Genomic DNA, 15873 nt, shown 5'->3' with positions numbered 1-15873 from the left:
CATTTAAAAAACAGCAGATCCAGGAGAACGTTTGAAAATGCCCTTTTAGGAATTAAATTTACGTTTATTAGGGAAATCTCCACTTGTAAGGCTGTCTCCACCTGTGTACCAGAAATGGAAGGATAACGAAGTCTTGAGAGAAGGTAGTCCATGGAGATGGCCTGGATGTAAATCTGCATAATATCCAGACCCTTGTTTACTGTGCTTTGCCTCCAAACCTCCCAAATGGTTCCGTCCCCCGCCCCCCACCCAATATCTTTCTTTTGTTCTTAGCTAAAGATAGCACATAAGTTACAGGCTTGGGCCATTTCAGGTTTTCCTAGGTACCTTACAAGCATATAGGGGGTATGCATGGTAATAAGCTTCTGTTTTCCTCCAGTTCATCTGCCTTTCATTGCGGGGGAAGGTCTCAATGAGGAAAAGAGAAATATAAAGGGAACATTATTTTTCCTCCAATACACATGAATAGTATTCAGAAATATAATGGAATGAACCGTCAAACCAAGCAAAAACCATGGATGAATCTTACATGTATATTGCTAAGTGAAAGAATCCAGTCTACACACTAATGATCCCATTTATATGACATTCTGAAAAAGGCAAAACAGACTTAGAAAAAGATTATGAGGTAGGAGGTTCAATATTCCATCTGATACATTACAGATGAGATGGTTGGATGGCATCACCGACTCCATGGACGTGAGTTTGAGTAAGCTCCAGGAGTTGGTGATGGACAGGGAAGCTTGGCGGGCTGCAGTCCATGGGGTCGCAAAGAGTCAGACACAACTGAGCGACTGAACCGACATTACAGATGAATATCTACCACTGTGCATTTGCATAAACCCATAGATCTTTAGACTTCAATTGGTAAATCATAGTCTATTCAAATTTAGTTATTTAGGATATGAGAGTGTCACAGAATGGAACACAGAATGCAGCAGAGTCTAAATAACTCAGAAATGCATGGAAAAAACTCACTCTTTGTTGGTGGCAGGGCCGGCATAGGCTGACAAAAGCTGAAGCACCAGCAGGTCCTGAGGATCTTAACGCAAAGAAAGCCAGAACTGGGAAGATAAAGGGCACAGCAGGCCCCCACCCCGTCCCAGTCCTCCTGCTTCTCAGCCCGCTCTCTGGGCCTGGAGGAGCGTCCTCTCCGACTGGTCCGGTGTGGATCCATGGGCAGCGTCACTGCATGGTGACAGCCGGGCACACAGGGCCCCTGGGCCACATGCAGCCGCCCAGGGCTCCCAGGAGCCCATGTGCCAGCGCCGGGACAGACATCTGACACACAGACTCACCACCTAAAGTGGAAACACCTGGTTCCTGGGAATCTGGAACTTGGCTTTTTAAAGGCCCTTTCCTCGGCCCTCGCCCTTCTGGGCTGCTGTCTCCTCCTGACTCCTCCCCCTGAGACGTGTGGCTCACGGGAGCATCCCCAGGACCTGAGCTGCTCAGCAGCTCCCACTGTGGTCCAGCCTCTCAGAGGGGCTGCTCCACCGCCCGTTGTGAACAGGGGAACTCGCCGTGGAAAGGCCCCTGCACGACGGGCAGGAGACAGCTGCGCAGGGACGGCCAGGCCCACGCCGCCTTCTCCGCCTGCCCACGCTGCCGGGGCCGCATGGTTCACGGACTCTGTTTTCCTAGTAAGGGCCTCGGAGATCCCCTCGGTCCTTCTGAAGTGTTCTGGAACACGAGTGCAGGAAGCTAGCACACACTTTCCGTACTCCGGTCCTGCAATGCGGCTCAAGCCTTTCCCCTTCACGACCGCACTGGCAGTGTCTGGAGTCACTTGGCTCGTTTTTCCGTTTAGTTGCTCTGATTAACTCCAAGGACCACATGCCTACACGCGTCTCTAACTGGAGCATGCACGGCCCCAGTTCCAGGCACGGGGGACGCAAAACAGAGCGTCTGTGATACAGCTTCCCGGGGCATCATGTTTATTCCCGGTGCTTTACAAGGACACCCATTCAGCCTGAACTAACCCCACAAGGTCCCAAAGCCGAAACACCAATGGCCCTGAGTAGACCCATCTCCTGTCAGCCTGAAGTGAACCCCACAGTGTCCCAAGGCCAAAGCCTGAGCAGGTCCTGAGGAGACCAGACTCCCGTCAGCAGCCACAGGCAGCCAGGTGCTCAGGCAGAGCGGGAATTCCGCCTGGGGTGGGGTGGGTTAGGGAGGCGGGTTCCCCGCTCCCTGCCAGCCAATGGGAAGTGCAGCTCAAGCCTCCCTCACTCGCTCAGGCACAGCTAAGTGGAGACTCCGCCCCTCGGGGCAGTTCTGTTAGGTCTATTAAACTATGCAAATTCAAACTGAAATATTGCCAATATCCAAAACTTCTCAAAATAGTTAAGGAATAAAAAAAAAAAAATAGTTAAGGAATAATGAACTTGAAACTGTATACAATGAAATGTAGTCACCAAATTCACTCAACTTTATTAACAGACATTTAAATTTTGAAACTATCAAAATTGTGGACATAAACATAGAAAATCTACATGACCCTGGGTTTGGCCTGTATATCATGAGCTTTGAGTTTTAACACACAAGCTGTCACTCCACAAAAGAAAAATATTGTGGACTTTATAGAAATAAAGATGTCTATTCTGAAAGACCTCATTCAGAAAATTAAAATACAAGCCACAAACTGCGAGGAAAAAATTTGCAAAATTCATATCCGATACAGGATTTGCACACAAAATAGACAGAGACCTCTTGAACAACCCTATAAACAGTAAGTAAAGATCTGAACAGATACCCATCCAAAAAAAGTTATACAGATAGTACAAAACAGAAACACGCTCAACATCATACGCCATTAGGGAATTACAAATTAAAGTCACGAGCTATCACACTACACATATTAGGCTGCTAAACTCTAACTATATGACAATACCAATTGCTGGAGGCTGAGGAGTAGCAGGAACGCTCCCTCACTGCTGGTGGGATGCATGCACAGCCACCTCGTAACACAGTTGGGCAGTCTTCTCTGAAGCTAAACACACCTCACCTTGGGATCCAACGATCATACTTCCAGTATTTAGGAAACTGCTTTGAAAAATCCATGCCCAAATGCAAACGAAGATGAACTTAGGCACAGCAGCGCTATCCATAATAGTTAAAAGCTTGAAGTAATCATAGTATCCTTCAATAGATGAATGCATAATCAAATTGGGGTATATCCATGTCAAAGCAAGTAGAACATGCCACCCCAAAATATGCCTCTCTGCTGTGAGGATTGCTTAAGTCCACTTCCATGGAAAGAAAAAAAAAAAAAAAAGAGGACTCTCAGTAAACTAAGTAGCAATTGCCGTTTTGTGATGGACATTTACAACAGAGAAATCTCTGCATTTAAGGGCTGTCCCTGTTTGCACCAGAAATAAAAGGCTAATTAAAACTCAAGTAACTTATCAATGGAGAGGTCCCGACTTAAATCTATAAACAATCATACCCTTCTTTACTGTGTTTTGTGTAATTACCTTCCATAATGGGCTTCTCCCATCCTTCAGGGTCTTGTTTTTAGCTGAAGATGGCATTTAAGGTGATAACTTTGGACATTTCAGGGAGTGGCTCAGGTTTCTTTGGTAGCTCCCCTGTATACAGAAGCTATTTGTTCTTTTAGTCACTAAGTCATGTTTGCCTCTTTACGACCCCACGGACTGTAGCCCGCCAGGCTCCTCTGTCCATGGGATTCCCCAGGCAAGAATACTGGAGTGGGTTGCCATTTCCTTCTCCAGGGGATCTTCCCAACCCAGGGGTCAAACCCAAGTCTCCTGTATTACAGGCAGATTCTTTACCACAAAGCCACCAGGGAAGCATAGGGGAGGTATGCTTCTGTTTTTCCTCCTGGTAATTTGTCTTGTATTATGGAAGGGCAGAGTGAAAATTGTTTTTCCTCCCATACACATGCAATGGAGTATTACTCATGGGTAGTAAGGAATGAACCACCAAACCTTGAAAAGCATGGTTAACTCTCACGTGCTATCACTCAGTGAAAGAACACAGTCTGGGGTATGACCTCATTTATGACATTCTAGGAAAAAGCTAAGCTACACAGATGATAAGCAGATCATCTGCTGAAGGGGCTGAAGTATTCCCTGTGACGCTTTAGGATGGACCCCTGTCACTATGCGTTTGTCTACGCTCGTCGATTTGTATAGCCCAAGGGATCAAACCATCTTCTCAAGTATAGTTATTCAGGGTGTAGGAGAGTCGCAGGACAGAATACACAGTGCAACAAAACCTAACCACATTAGAAATGCACTGAAAAGATCTCTCACTGTAGGAGATGGGCAAAATGTGTTGACTTTGGAAATGAACGAATCGATACACAAAAGGCTAAATGGGCTGCACGTAAACCCTGGGCTTCCTTTTATAGAGACCTTTCCAGGTGCTGCTGCTGCCAAGTCACTGCAGTCGCGTCCGACTCCGTGCGACCCCATGGACTGCAGCCCACCCGGCTCCACCGTCCCTGGGACTCTCCAGGCAAGAACACTGGAGTGGGTTCCAGAGTGCAGTAGCTAGCAATTCTGAGACCACTGTACACATAACCTGAAGAGGAGAAAAGGGCCAGGCTGCAGGAGTGGGAAGTTACAGATAAACAAAAACAAGAGGACGAAGCTGAGCCCCTGACCACCACTCCTTATGGCTCTGAGTTGTGTCCAACAGGACCACCATCACCTGCACGTGGGTGCTATAACCCACCTGCCCCCTCCTGGCCTTTCCCCTTCCTCCCTGCGGTGATTCCAGTGACATTTCCAGCCTGCACCCCTCTCCCAGGCCAGGTGCATCTGTCCATCCACGGCCTCCCCATCTCATCCTGGGGACTAACAGGCCCCTCGAGGACTGCGATCCTGCTGCTCCCCATGCCCAGGAGGCAGCCCCAACTTCTCCAGCTGCTGAGCCCAGACACCTGGTGTAACCGAGCAGGAGCCAATCGGGCCCTCCCAGAACAGACCCCGTCCCATATCCTCTGCTGTAACTCCTCTCTGAAGTATGGAGATAATAGTATCTGAGGCACACTCAGGGAGTTGTTTTACAGCTGCTAAAAGCCCCACTGAGGGGAAGAAGTTAACTATTTGATGAGCATGAACACGTCACCCCCAGAGCGTCCAGTGCCTGAGGGTTTGTGAGGTTAGCTGCCTGCTACCTCACCAACCAGAGAACCGTGCACCAGCAGTTCTCTGTCACCCCCTCCCTCATGTGGCCCGTAAAACTGCTTTCCTGAAGCCCTTCGGGGATTTCAGGGTTTAGAGCACGAGTTACTGTCTCCACGTATTGGTGCCTTTACAGTTAATGCTGCACTTTCCTTTACTGCACCTGGTGTCAGGCGACTGGCTTTACTGCACTCAGGGGTGTGGACTCAAGGTTGGTTCAGTAACACGGAGGCCTCCCAGGTTCCCAGTTCCTTGTGCCCCAGGGACTGTCAGCTCCTTCTCCAGGGCATATGGCCAACGCCCACACTAATTCCCCTCTACACCCACGGCCCTGGCCCAAGCCTAATGCCTCCATCAGGCCCTACAAAGCTCCCTGCCCTCACGGTGCGTCTCACATCCCACCCAACATGGTCTTTCTGAAGTCTGAACAAGACCATGCCCCGCTCCTCCCTGTGATTCCCCTCACCTGATGAAGCCAGGCATGATCTGTTCCAGGTGACTCCAGGATCCTCATTCTCTCCAGATGCCACGTGTGTGGCCGCTGTCCGTGCCTGTCTATATGGGCCTGTGGTGATCTCCTAAAATAAGGGTTATTTTATATACAGATAATGGGGTGAATGGTGGCCCTAAAAGATGTGTCCCCCCAGAACACAGGAACAGGGCCATATCTGGGAAAAGGATCTTTGTAGATGTAGTTAAGGATCTCAAGGTAAGGTTATCTAGGGTTAGGGTGACCTTCAGTCCAACTGACAGAGTCCTTAGATGAAAGAGGACACAGACGAGAAGCCTCATGAAGATGGAGGCAGAGGTGGGAAAGGGGGCCACAAGCCCCGGGACCCCTGGAGCCCCAAAGCTGGAGAAGGCAGAAAGGACCCTATCCTGGTCCCTCTGGAGGGACCTCAGCCCTGTGCCACCTTGATCTCAGGTGTCTGGTCTCCAGGACTGGGGGAGGATGAACTCCTGTTGCTTTAAATCACCCAACATGTGGTCGTTTGTTAGAAAGCCACAGAGAACTCACACAGGCCCTGCTCTATAGGATCCTAAAAGTGTGGGTCTCACTAAAGGAAGATGGAGGCTGGATTACAGAACCCTTAGCATCAGAACTGGGCCCTCAGAAATGCTAAAGCAGTGGCTGGACCCCAAAGTGTTGACGGATCAAGTCTGAACCCTGTCCTAGGGGACTGGCTACACATGCCTCCCAAGGTTCTTACACCTGTATGTGGCGTAGTAAGTGTCTAGTCCTGACTGAGACATTTAATGTCACTGTTCACATTTCTCATTAAGAACCCACCAGTTACGCAGGTGAAAAGCCAATTAGGATGCTTGCTACACCAATGAGCAATTCCGAAGATGGCTGGGGTGGGGACTAATGTGCAGACGGCAGCCCTTCCACCCTCCCACCCCTCCTCCACACTGCCAACACCCTTCTCCACACCCCTGACCCCCTCCTCTACCCTCCCAAACCCCCTAACCCTTAACCCGAACCCAAACCCTAAACCCTAACCCTAACACCTAACCCGTAACCCTAACCCATAACCCTAACCCCTAACCCCAACCCGAACCCCAAACCCTAAACCCTAACCCCTAACCCGAACCCCAAACCCTAACCCCAACCCTAAACCTAAATCCTAGCCCTTAACTCTAACCCTAATCCCTAATCCTAACCCCTAACTCCCTCACCCCAACCCCTAACCCTTAACTCTAACCATAACACCTAACGCTAACACATAACTCCCTCACCCCTAACCGTTTCCACCCAAACCGATGTACAGAGTGAATGCAATGTGTTTCTAAATCTCATGGTATTTTTCACAGAAATAGAGCAAACCCTCCTACACTTGCATGGAGACATAAAGGACCATGCAATTCCGAATTGTCTAGCCGACCCTGAGAAAGATCAGGCTGGAGGCATCTCCCTCCCTCTGTTTGCACTACCTTTGGTGACGCTACAATTTCCAAAACACTCTGGAAACAGGTTCAGGAACCACAGGAACCAGACAGAAAGCCCAGAATCAAACCCACACGGATGCAGTCCGTTAACAGATTAAAGGGTGCCGAGGGGAGGGCAGCCCCAAAGAAACAGTGCTGGAGAAACTGAACACCACGTGCCAAAGACGGGCCCTGGACACCATTGACACCGCACACAAAACTCACTGGAACAACTTTCCACACCCAGCCCTTCTGGGTCACCTGAAGAGGGACCCCCACCCCCAGCTGTGGGTTGCACACAGGAAACTTCTCACTTCTCCGTCTTTCCTCGCCTTCTCCTTTCATCAGGAAACCCAGTCCCCACTGGTGTGGACGCTACCCCGTGTTACCCTGAAGCCAAAACCCAGCGAGTCCTAAGAAGCCTGAGCTCCTGACAGCGGAGATGCTGACCGGGCGTCCCAGCAGAAACCCCAGGCATGCCTGAGGAGACCCAGCTCCTCCCAGCTGCACGCCCAGCTGAGGCCACAGTGAACATGCACACGCCGTGGGTCAGCGATGCGGGCTCAGCGCCATCCCGTGATCAGTATGGGGAGTGCAGGCCCTGCCTGCCTCCCAGTTCAGGGGACACAGCGCTTTCCTGCTGGCAGAATCACTGAATCCACTGTGCCTAGTCCCTCAGTGGTCCCCGACTCTTTGCGATCCCATGGATTGTAGCCCGCCAGGCTCCTCTGCCCATGGGGATTCTCCAGGCAAGAATACTGGAGTGGGTTGTCATGTCCTCCTCCAGGGGATCTTCCCGACCCACGGACTGAACCCAGGTCTCCCACATTGCAGGCAGATTCTTTACAGAATGAGCCACCAGGGAAGGCCAAGAATACTGGAGTGGGTAGCCATTTCCCTTCTCCAGGGGATCTTCCCGGGGATGGAACAGGGGTCTCCTGCATTGCAGGCAGATTCTTTACCAGCTGAGCTACCAGGAAAGGTGGCAGAATTGCTGAGTCCATTAACCTGTGGAAATTCAAATATCCCATAACTTTTCCAAACTAACTAAAGAATACTTACTTGGAATCGAGATTACCGGGAGAAATATCAGTAATCTCAGATATGCAAATGATACCACCCTAATAGCAGACAGCGAAGAAGAACTGAAGAGTCTCTTGATGAAGGTGAAAGAGGAGAGTGAAAACACTGACTTAAAGCTCAACATTGAAAAAACTAAGATCGTGGCATCTGGTCCCATCACTTCATGTCAAACAGATGGGGAAAAAATGGAAACAGTGACAGACTTTTTTTATTGATCTCTAAAATCACTGCAGACAGTGACTGAACCATGAAATTAAAAGACACTTGCTCCTTGAAGAAAAGCTATGACAGACAGTATATTTTTTAAAAAGAGACATCACTTGGCCAGCAAAAGTCCGTATAGTCAAAGCTATGGCTTTTTCGGTAGTCATGTATGTGGGTTTCCAGATGTGAGTTAGACCATAAAGAACGCTGAAGAGAAAGGTGCAACAGAGGCTGAGATGGTTGGATGGCAACACTGATTCAATGGACATGAGTTTGAGCAAATTCCGGGAGACCGTGAGAGACGGGGAAGCCTGGCAAGCCGCAGTCCATGGAATCGCAAGGAGTTGGCTATGAGTGAGCAACTGAACAACAATAGCACTTAGTTGGAAACTGCACAGAATGAAATTAATGTAGATGCAAACTTTAAAACTTAAATCAACTTACTCAAACATTTTTATAGACAAATTTTAAATGCAAAACTATTCAAAATTATAGATTTTGTCATATAGATCATAAGCTTTGAGTTTTAACACAACACAAAAAGACAATCCACAAAAAAAGAGCAAGGAATTTCATGGACTTTATAAAATTTAAGATTTCTACTCTGTGAAAAGCCATATTCAGAAAATCAAAATACAAGCCACAAATAAAGAAAAAACTTTTGCAAACACACAGCTAATAAAGACTCTGCCTCAAATATGCAAAGAACTCTAACACAAACAACTCCATTAAAAATAGGCAGAGATATGAACAAACACCTGGCCAAAGACATACAGGTAGTATACAAAAATATACTCAACATCATACACGATTAGGGAATTACAAATTAATACAAGAAGAAGACATCCCTGTGCACCTATTAGGACTCTTGAGTTGTGTTTCTCTTGAAATCTTGTGGCTGGGCTAATAATAAATTTGACACAAGATAGATCAAAAGAGGTAAAAGAAACAAATGTAATTCCTGCACACAGAGGTCTCATGGAAATGAAACCTAAGTAGTCAAAACAGGCAGGAAAAAACACTCACATATGGAATGATGTCAAAGGAAACAAGAGCCAAAGGAAAAGAAATATCAACACCCAAAACAGAATAAACTAAGCAACCAAATACTATAGTGCTGGATTATAACCAAAAGCTTAACCTAACTATCCAAGTATCCACACTAGTAAAAATTAATTGTTGCACAGGTATTTTATCAATGGGATTGGATAGAAATCTTTTATGCAGGAAAATTCCAGAGAGTTGATGGGGTTAAATTGAAATCTCAGGAGATGAGACCAGAGGCCAAGCCAGGGATCTGACTAAATGGCTGACTAAATGACTAATGGGTTTGATTCCTGGGTTTGGAAGACCCCTGGAGGAGGGCATGGCAACCCACTCCAATTTTCTTGCCTGGAGAATCCCATAGACAGAGGAACCTGGTGGGCTAGAGCGCATAGGGTTGCAAAGAGTTGGACACAACGGAAGCAGCTTCACGTGCACGCGCTGCAGATGGCGTAGTTGTCAGGGTTGGCTGCAGCAGTGCGGGTGTTGTTGTTTACTTTATTATTATTATTATTATTTTTTTTTGTCAAGGGGAAGGTCATTTTATTTCAATTTTATGGGCTCCTTTCCTCATTTTTATGGTGCTCTAATTTCATTTGTTAAAAGCAGCTAACCAGTTCTTTAGAATACGTTCTCTAGCTTCATTTAGATGTCGTAGGTGGACAAGTTTGATTGTTTGAACCAAAATGGGAGCAGTAAACATCACAGCCCTCACTAATAACATTGTGACCCTGCTGTCAAGCGTAGAATTCTCCCTTCAAGAAAAAGCTTGTGACCATTTCGTATGGCCTATTTGGAAACTTCTGTAAACCTTACATTTTAGTAAGATATTTTTGTTTAGTCTATTTCTAAAATAAATAAATAGATAGAAATCTCTTATGCAGGAGAATTTTAAATAACTGATAGGCACATTCAGCCATCCATCAAGGGGGTGGAGCCACAATCCCTCTCCTGAAGTGTGGGCTCCACAGAGTGACTTTCTCCTGTCAAGGTCACTGAGAAAAGTCTGAGAAACTGTCAAGGACACGGAAAATTAAAGAGTCCTGATGACTCCATATCATGTGGTACCATGGATGGAAGCCTGAACAGAAAAAGTTTGAATGAAAGTGTTGGTCACAGTCGTGTTCAACTCTTTGCGACCCCCACCAGGCTCCTCTGTCCATGGAACTCTCCAGGCAAGTTCTCCAGCAGAACTCTCACTCTGCTGGAGTGAATTGCCATTCCCTTCTCCAGGAGATCTTCCCTCCCCAGGGATCAAACTCACATCTGCATTGCAGGCGGATTCTTTACCATCTGAGCCACTAGGAATGTACATAATAAGGTATCAATATTTGTTCATTAGTTGTAAAAATTACACAAAAAAACTAAAAAGAGGAGAAAATAAAAATCAAATAAGAGAAACCTATTGTATCACACTGGCAACCAAGAGGAAATGAGTGATTTACTAGTAAAAACACACATTAACAAGATGAACTCTGAAATACAGAAGATACAAACCAGTTAACTCTTCCCCCCACTGGTTCTCCTCTCATTATTCTGGGATTTTATGCTCCTGGGACAGGGAAGGAACAGAACATCTCCAAATAGCAGATGTCTGGCAGGCCCCCTAAGATCTCAGCCCACCCAGTGTCTTCACCTCCCCCAGATGTGCCCCACCCAATGCGGACGCCACGCAGAGGGAGACTCAGAGAGTACTGATCACTGTGAGTCAGCAAGGACTTTTCTGATCCCTAGGGACTGGACATACTTCCGAAGTAAGATAATTAAATATATTTTAAATGGTAGAAATACAGTAGTATTTTTAAGTGGCAAGTTTAAGAGCAGGCTCAGACCTGGCAGGTCAAGGCGCTCACGCTCTCTCAGTGTGACCGGGTCCCTCTCCAACCCTTTGTCCTGCTATATGACTTTGGGGGGCCCCATTCACAGGAACAGTTTCACCCACTGTCTCTGGGGCCTACAGCAACTCCAGGCTGACAGCACTCACCGTCTGTGCTAGTAGAAAAGGTTTCTCCTTCCCTTGTGTTCCATGGACAGCCATGGCTTTAAATGCCATTGGTCTAACTTGGGTCATATTATCATCTTTGAACCCATCAGAGCACCCAGAGGACAGAACCTAGGATCGTCTAAATGTGGATTATATGCCCATCTTCAAGGTGGGTGGAACATGGGGTCAGCTCTCTGAAAACATTCATATTAGAAAAAGGTAAGAAGTTCCCTAAGAAAAGCTGAGGTTCTGGGCTTTGACTCAGGAACATGCTGGCTCGAGGAAAGCAGCAGACTCCACCTCACTGACAGCCCACAGAACAGCTGTGGGACACGAAGGCCAAGGAAGGAGGGCTGACTGAGGGCCAGGAGCTGAAGCCACCCGTCCAGCGCCCTTGTGGTTGGTCCTCCCATGGCAGCAGGAAGCCCTTCCACTTGCAAAAGGCACAGACCTCTCTCATGTCCCTTTTGGTGGGAGCCTAGGAGTCACATCTGCCCCCAGCTACCAAGCCCCGCAAGCAATACTGCTCATTTATCCAGTCTCCTCCCTCTCTTAAAAAGAGCAGAGACTACTTGCTCAGTGAAGCAGTCGGAGGCTCAAGGGTTGCTCCACATCACGGAATCCAGGACTGGCAGCTCTCAGAGCCGACATGGGTGCAGGTGGTTCCCCAAGACCAGGCAGCCTCAGCGAGAACCTCCCCTGAGGAGGTACAGCTGCCCCCGTACCTTTGAGTCATGATGAGTATGAGTATCAAAATCTGTGACACCTGGCAGGCCAAAGGACTGCAGGGCCATGGTCTGCCGGACGGTTGTTGTGAACAAGGACACACAAATGTTTAGAGTGCTACTGCCTCTCTTGGCAGGCTACAAGGCTGTGAGAGGGAGACCCCTTTCTCAGCCACATGGATGTTGCTAACTGAAACATCCCAAGGGGCTGTCCACACCGCCCAGGTAGCTGCTCAACGGCCCAGAAGCACGGTCAGCTCGGTAACTGGCTACAGGGGCTTGACAGGGACCAGGATCACCTGAGCTGGTGGCCCACAGATGACTGCCTGAACGGCAGAGGTCAAGGGCTATCCTGAGACTTGATGTCTATTGATGCCCACTGTAATGGGACCGGGGATGCCTGTGGTCCCAGAAGGCCCCCACAAGCACTCAGGAGGCAGCACCTGAGGGTTGGTCAGTCACTGCACCAAGTTCTGTATAAATTCACACATGACCATTGAGTGCCCTCAGTCAGGCCTGTGCTGGGCCGGGTCCTGTCCAGCCAGAGTGGGGCAGGCACTGCCCTCCCCAGGTCACATGGCGGGAGGAAACCCTGTGGACAGTAACCACCTGCTGAGGCCCTAACAACCACTGACTGAGGCTGAGTTGCATTTGACACTGTCGGTGACCAGAACAGACATTTCATTCTTCTGCACCAGACTTCAGGACTCAGAAGTAGACGACCAGCGTTCCAGGTCAACTCCACGTCCACAAGCAACCCAGGGAAAGTCCTGTTCACCCCAGAGGCCTCAGAGTTATGGAGGAGAGGGAAAGCGGGCATGGACCAGTTATGCTTAACCCCAACATTATTACACTAACTCAAACACCCAAATCCCTACCATTAACTCTAACCCTAACCCTCTAAACCTACCCTCCTACCTCTAAATCTAAACCCTAATACTCCTTAATCCCTTACCGCTAGATACTGGACTTAACCCCTAAAATCCCAACCCTGACCCTGACTCAGACCATCTAACCTAACCCCTGACTCTCTAACATGCATCCTTCCACTCTGGTTCCTCAAAACCTCATCCTCTTACTGTTCCCTCTAATTCTGTCCCTGACCTTCAAACCCTGACCCTGATCCTACCTTCTAACCTTGAGCACTGAGCCTGAATCTCTATACTTAACCCTGATCCTTTAACTCTGAACATTACACTATCCCTAACCCTAACCTCGGACCTGACCATTGTCCTACACCACCCTTGACTCTAAACACAGGCCCATGTCAGAACAGGCTAAAAATTTGAACCCTACTCCAATCCCTTTTCCCAGTATAATCAGAACCATAATGTTTAGTTTTCTGTGAACCTAACACTGCTCACGTATGTCTTTTCTAAATGAACTCTAAACTGAACAAAATCTTAATTTTTACACCCACATAACCCTATATTGTTAGTGGTCATATGGACAAACCCTTTGCCTATACCTAATCCTAAACCCTAATTCTTAACCCTAACTTACACTGACCTCAACCCCAAACCTAACTCAAATCTAACACTGTCACTCTGACCTCTAACCACTAATGTAGCTAACAGTCACCCCAAACCTCAGCCAATGCCTGCTCATCCCCAACCCTAACTTACCCACCACTCTATCCCTAACCCTGAACGACAACCACATCCCCTCTGAGGCCTTACCCTGGCTCTTCCAGCCACCGGTCTACCTTGATCCTCACCCCGAAGCTGAGCTAACCCTTGCATCTCAACCAGGCCCAGAGCAAGTTGAAGAGGTTTTCAGCCTCTTCTGAGCTCTGCCCACTGTGCACTCAGCCACGGGCCCACAGAGACAGCTCACACGTCTGCCTCCACAACCCCTGTATACAGCATCCAGCAGCATGGTGGGGTTTTGTTTTTGATTTTTTGCTAAGTTTTATTTTAATCCAAGGACTTTGCTTCATACAAAATGTCATTGTAGAAACAACAGCAGAATCCAAAGTGTGGCTGATAAATATTACTCAGGCAGCAAACTAGTCAATCACAGAATTTTTTTAAAAGTGAGTCCCAGTTGTGTTGCATGGTTGGGACGTCTCTTTTTTTTTTTAACACTGTTCTTAAATATAAAGTTTTGCAACAAACCTTTGATTTATATCAAATATAATTAAAAATTAACAAATGAATACATTGTATCAAAAAGTACGAAGATATACATCTCATGCACATACTTGAATATATGTATATATGTATATATTTTACATGCTCACATGACTTGTTCAAACTACAGCCACTGCTTGACTGGTTCCAGATGCAGACAACTGGTTGATGCATTTCAAATTTGGCAACTCACTATGAGATTTTGAGGGAAATATGATAGTTGAGAAGAGACAGCACAGAAACAAAACACAGAGTTGGGAAAACAAGACACAGTCTCTCCCTCACTCTCTGTAATTTTTCACCAATTCCAGTGTCTGGAAGGATCCAGACAAACCAGCAAAGCTGTGTGCGTCTAGCAAAGTGGATTCTCTGCCCAATATGGCCTGGGGAAGCAGCTATGGTTCAGCACAGAATGAATACATTCAAAATAATATGGGCTGGGGGACCAGAGACAAAACATCAGTACCAAGATACACATCCTTCTGCTTCGCAACCGGAGCCAGTGATCACATGCACAGAGATTCTGATTTTCGTCGTATTCTATTGGAGTAAAATACTCTGTTATCTTAAAGTTTCAGAGTGTTGTGCCTTCGAGTAAGGAAATTCTATAAAATGGTTTGGTCACAATCATGCTGAAACCCTAGAACAGGTGGCGGTCTTGTGTGTTTTATCTCTGTTAAACGTGTGTCTTTTGTTGCATAGCCCTATGGGTTAACGGCATCCACTCACTGGGACACACAGACGCGCACACACGAGACACCAAGTTTCTTCAGGAGAGTCACGGGCGAAAGCCGACGGGAACGCTCAAAGGATCCAGCAGAGGGATCGTCTCACACTTCACAATACGGAGCACACACCGGAATCGGCCCATCTAGACGCTCCCTCTGTTCACAAAACAAAGGGTCTCCCGGTGTTTTATGTGCCCCGTCCTCACTGTGGTCTTTCTGTTTTGAACGTGGCCCTGAAGCCGGACTTCCTTATGCTGCCTGCTTTCCCAGGTCTCGTGCCAGAGCCAGGTGGGCTCCGACGCCCAGCACGGCAGCCACAGCCAAGCTGCTCCTGGGTCCAATTTCCAGCCACGGTTCAGTGTGGTTCCCAACCGCCCTCATCTGCTCGGACCTGGGCACTTCTGCCCCCACTGTGCCATCTCCCCCTTCGCACCAGCCTCTCCCCAGTAAGCCTTCTGTGGAAAGAAATTTGCACAACTACAGAGATTGCGCCCTGCATCCCTGAGAATCAAGTGGAGAACAGACTGATCGCGGACACGGGCCTCTCTCCACACGCCCTGCAGCCTCTCTACTGGTTTGAGGAAAAGGGGCAACAGACACTTCATCCCAGCTACGACCAATCTACACGTCTTCTACATGTTCTCCAGCGTGTCCACCTTCTGCTCAGTTGCTGTTTGGAGCGGTCTCCACAAAGCCCGCTTGCGGTGATGGGCCCCTGGGAGCCTGCGTGACGGGCTCGGAGGTCAGGCACTTGGTCGAGAGCAGCGGGAGCTGGGTGGTCCTGTTGGCCGCTTGTACTGGACACAGAGCATCTCCCCGAGCAAGCCAGGAACACACGTCCTGCAAGGCTGAGATCCTCCTACAGGTTGGATGTTTTGCTGTTTCGTTACT

This window comes from Bos taurus, chromosome 11 (genome assembly GCF_002263795.3).
Source record: "Bos taurus isolate L1 Dominette 01449 registration number 42190680 breed Hereford chromosome 11, ARS-UCD2.0, whole genome shotgun sequence".
Classification (NCBI taxonomy): domain Eukaryota; kingdom Metazoa; phylum Chordata; class Mammalia; order Artiodactyla; family Bovidae; genus Bos; species Bos taurus.
The sequence above is the reverse complement of the archived record's forward strand: the minus strand, read 5'-3'. Positions refer to the sequence as shown.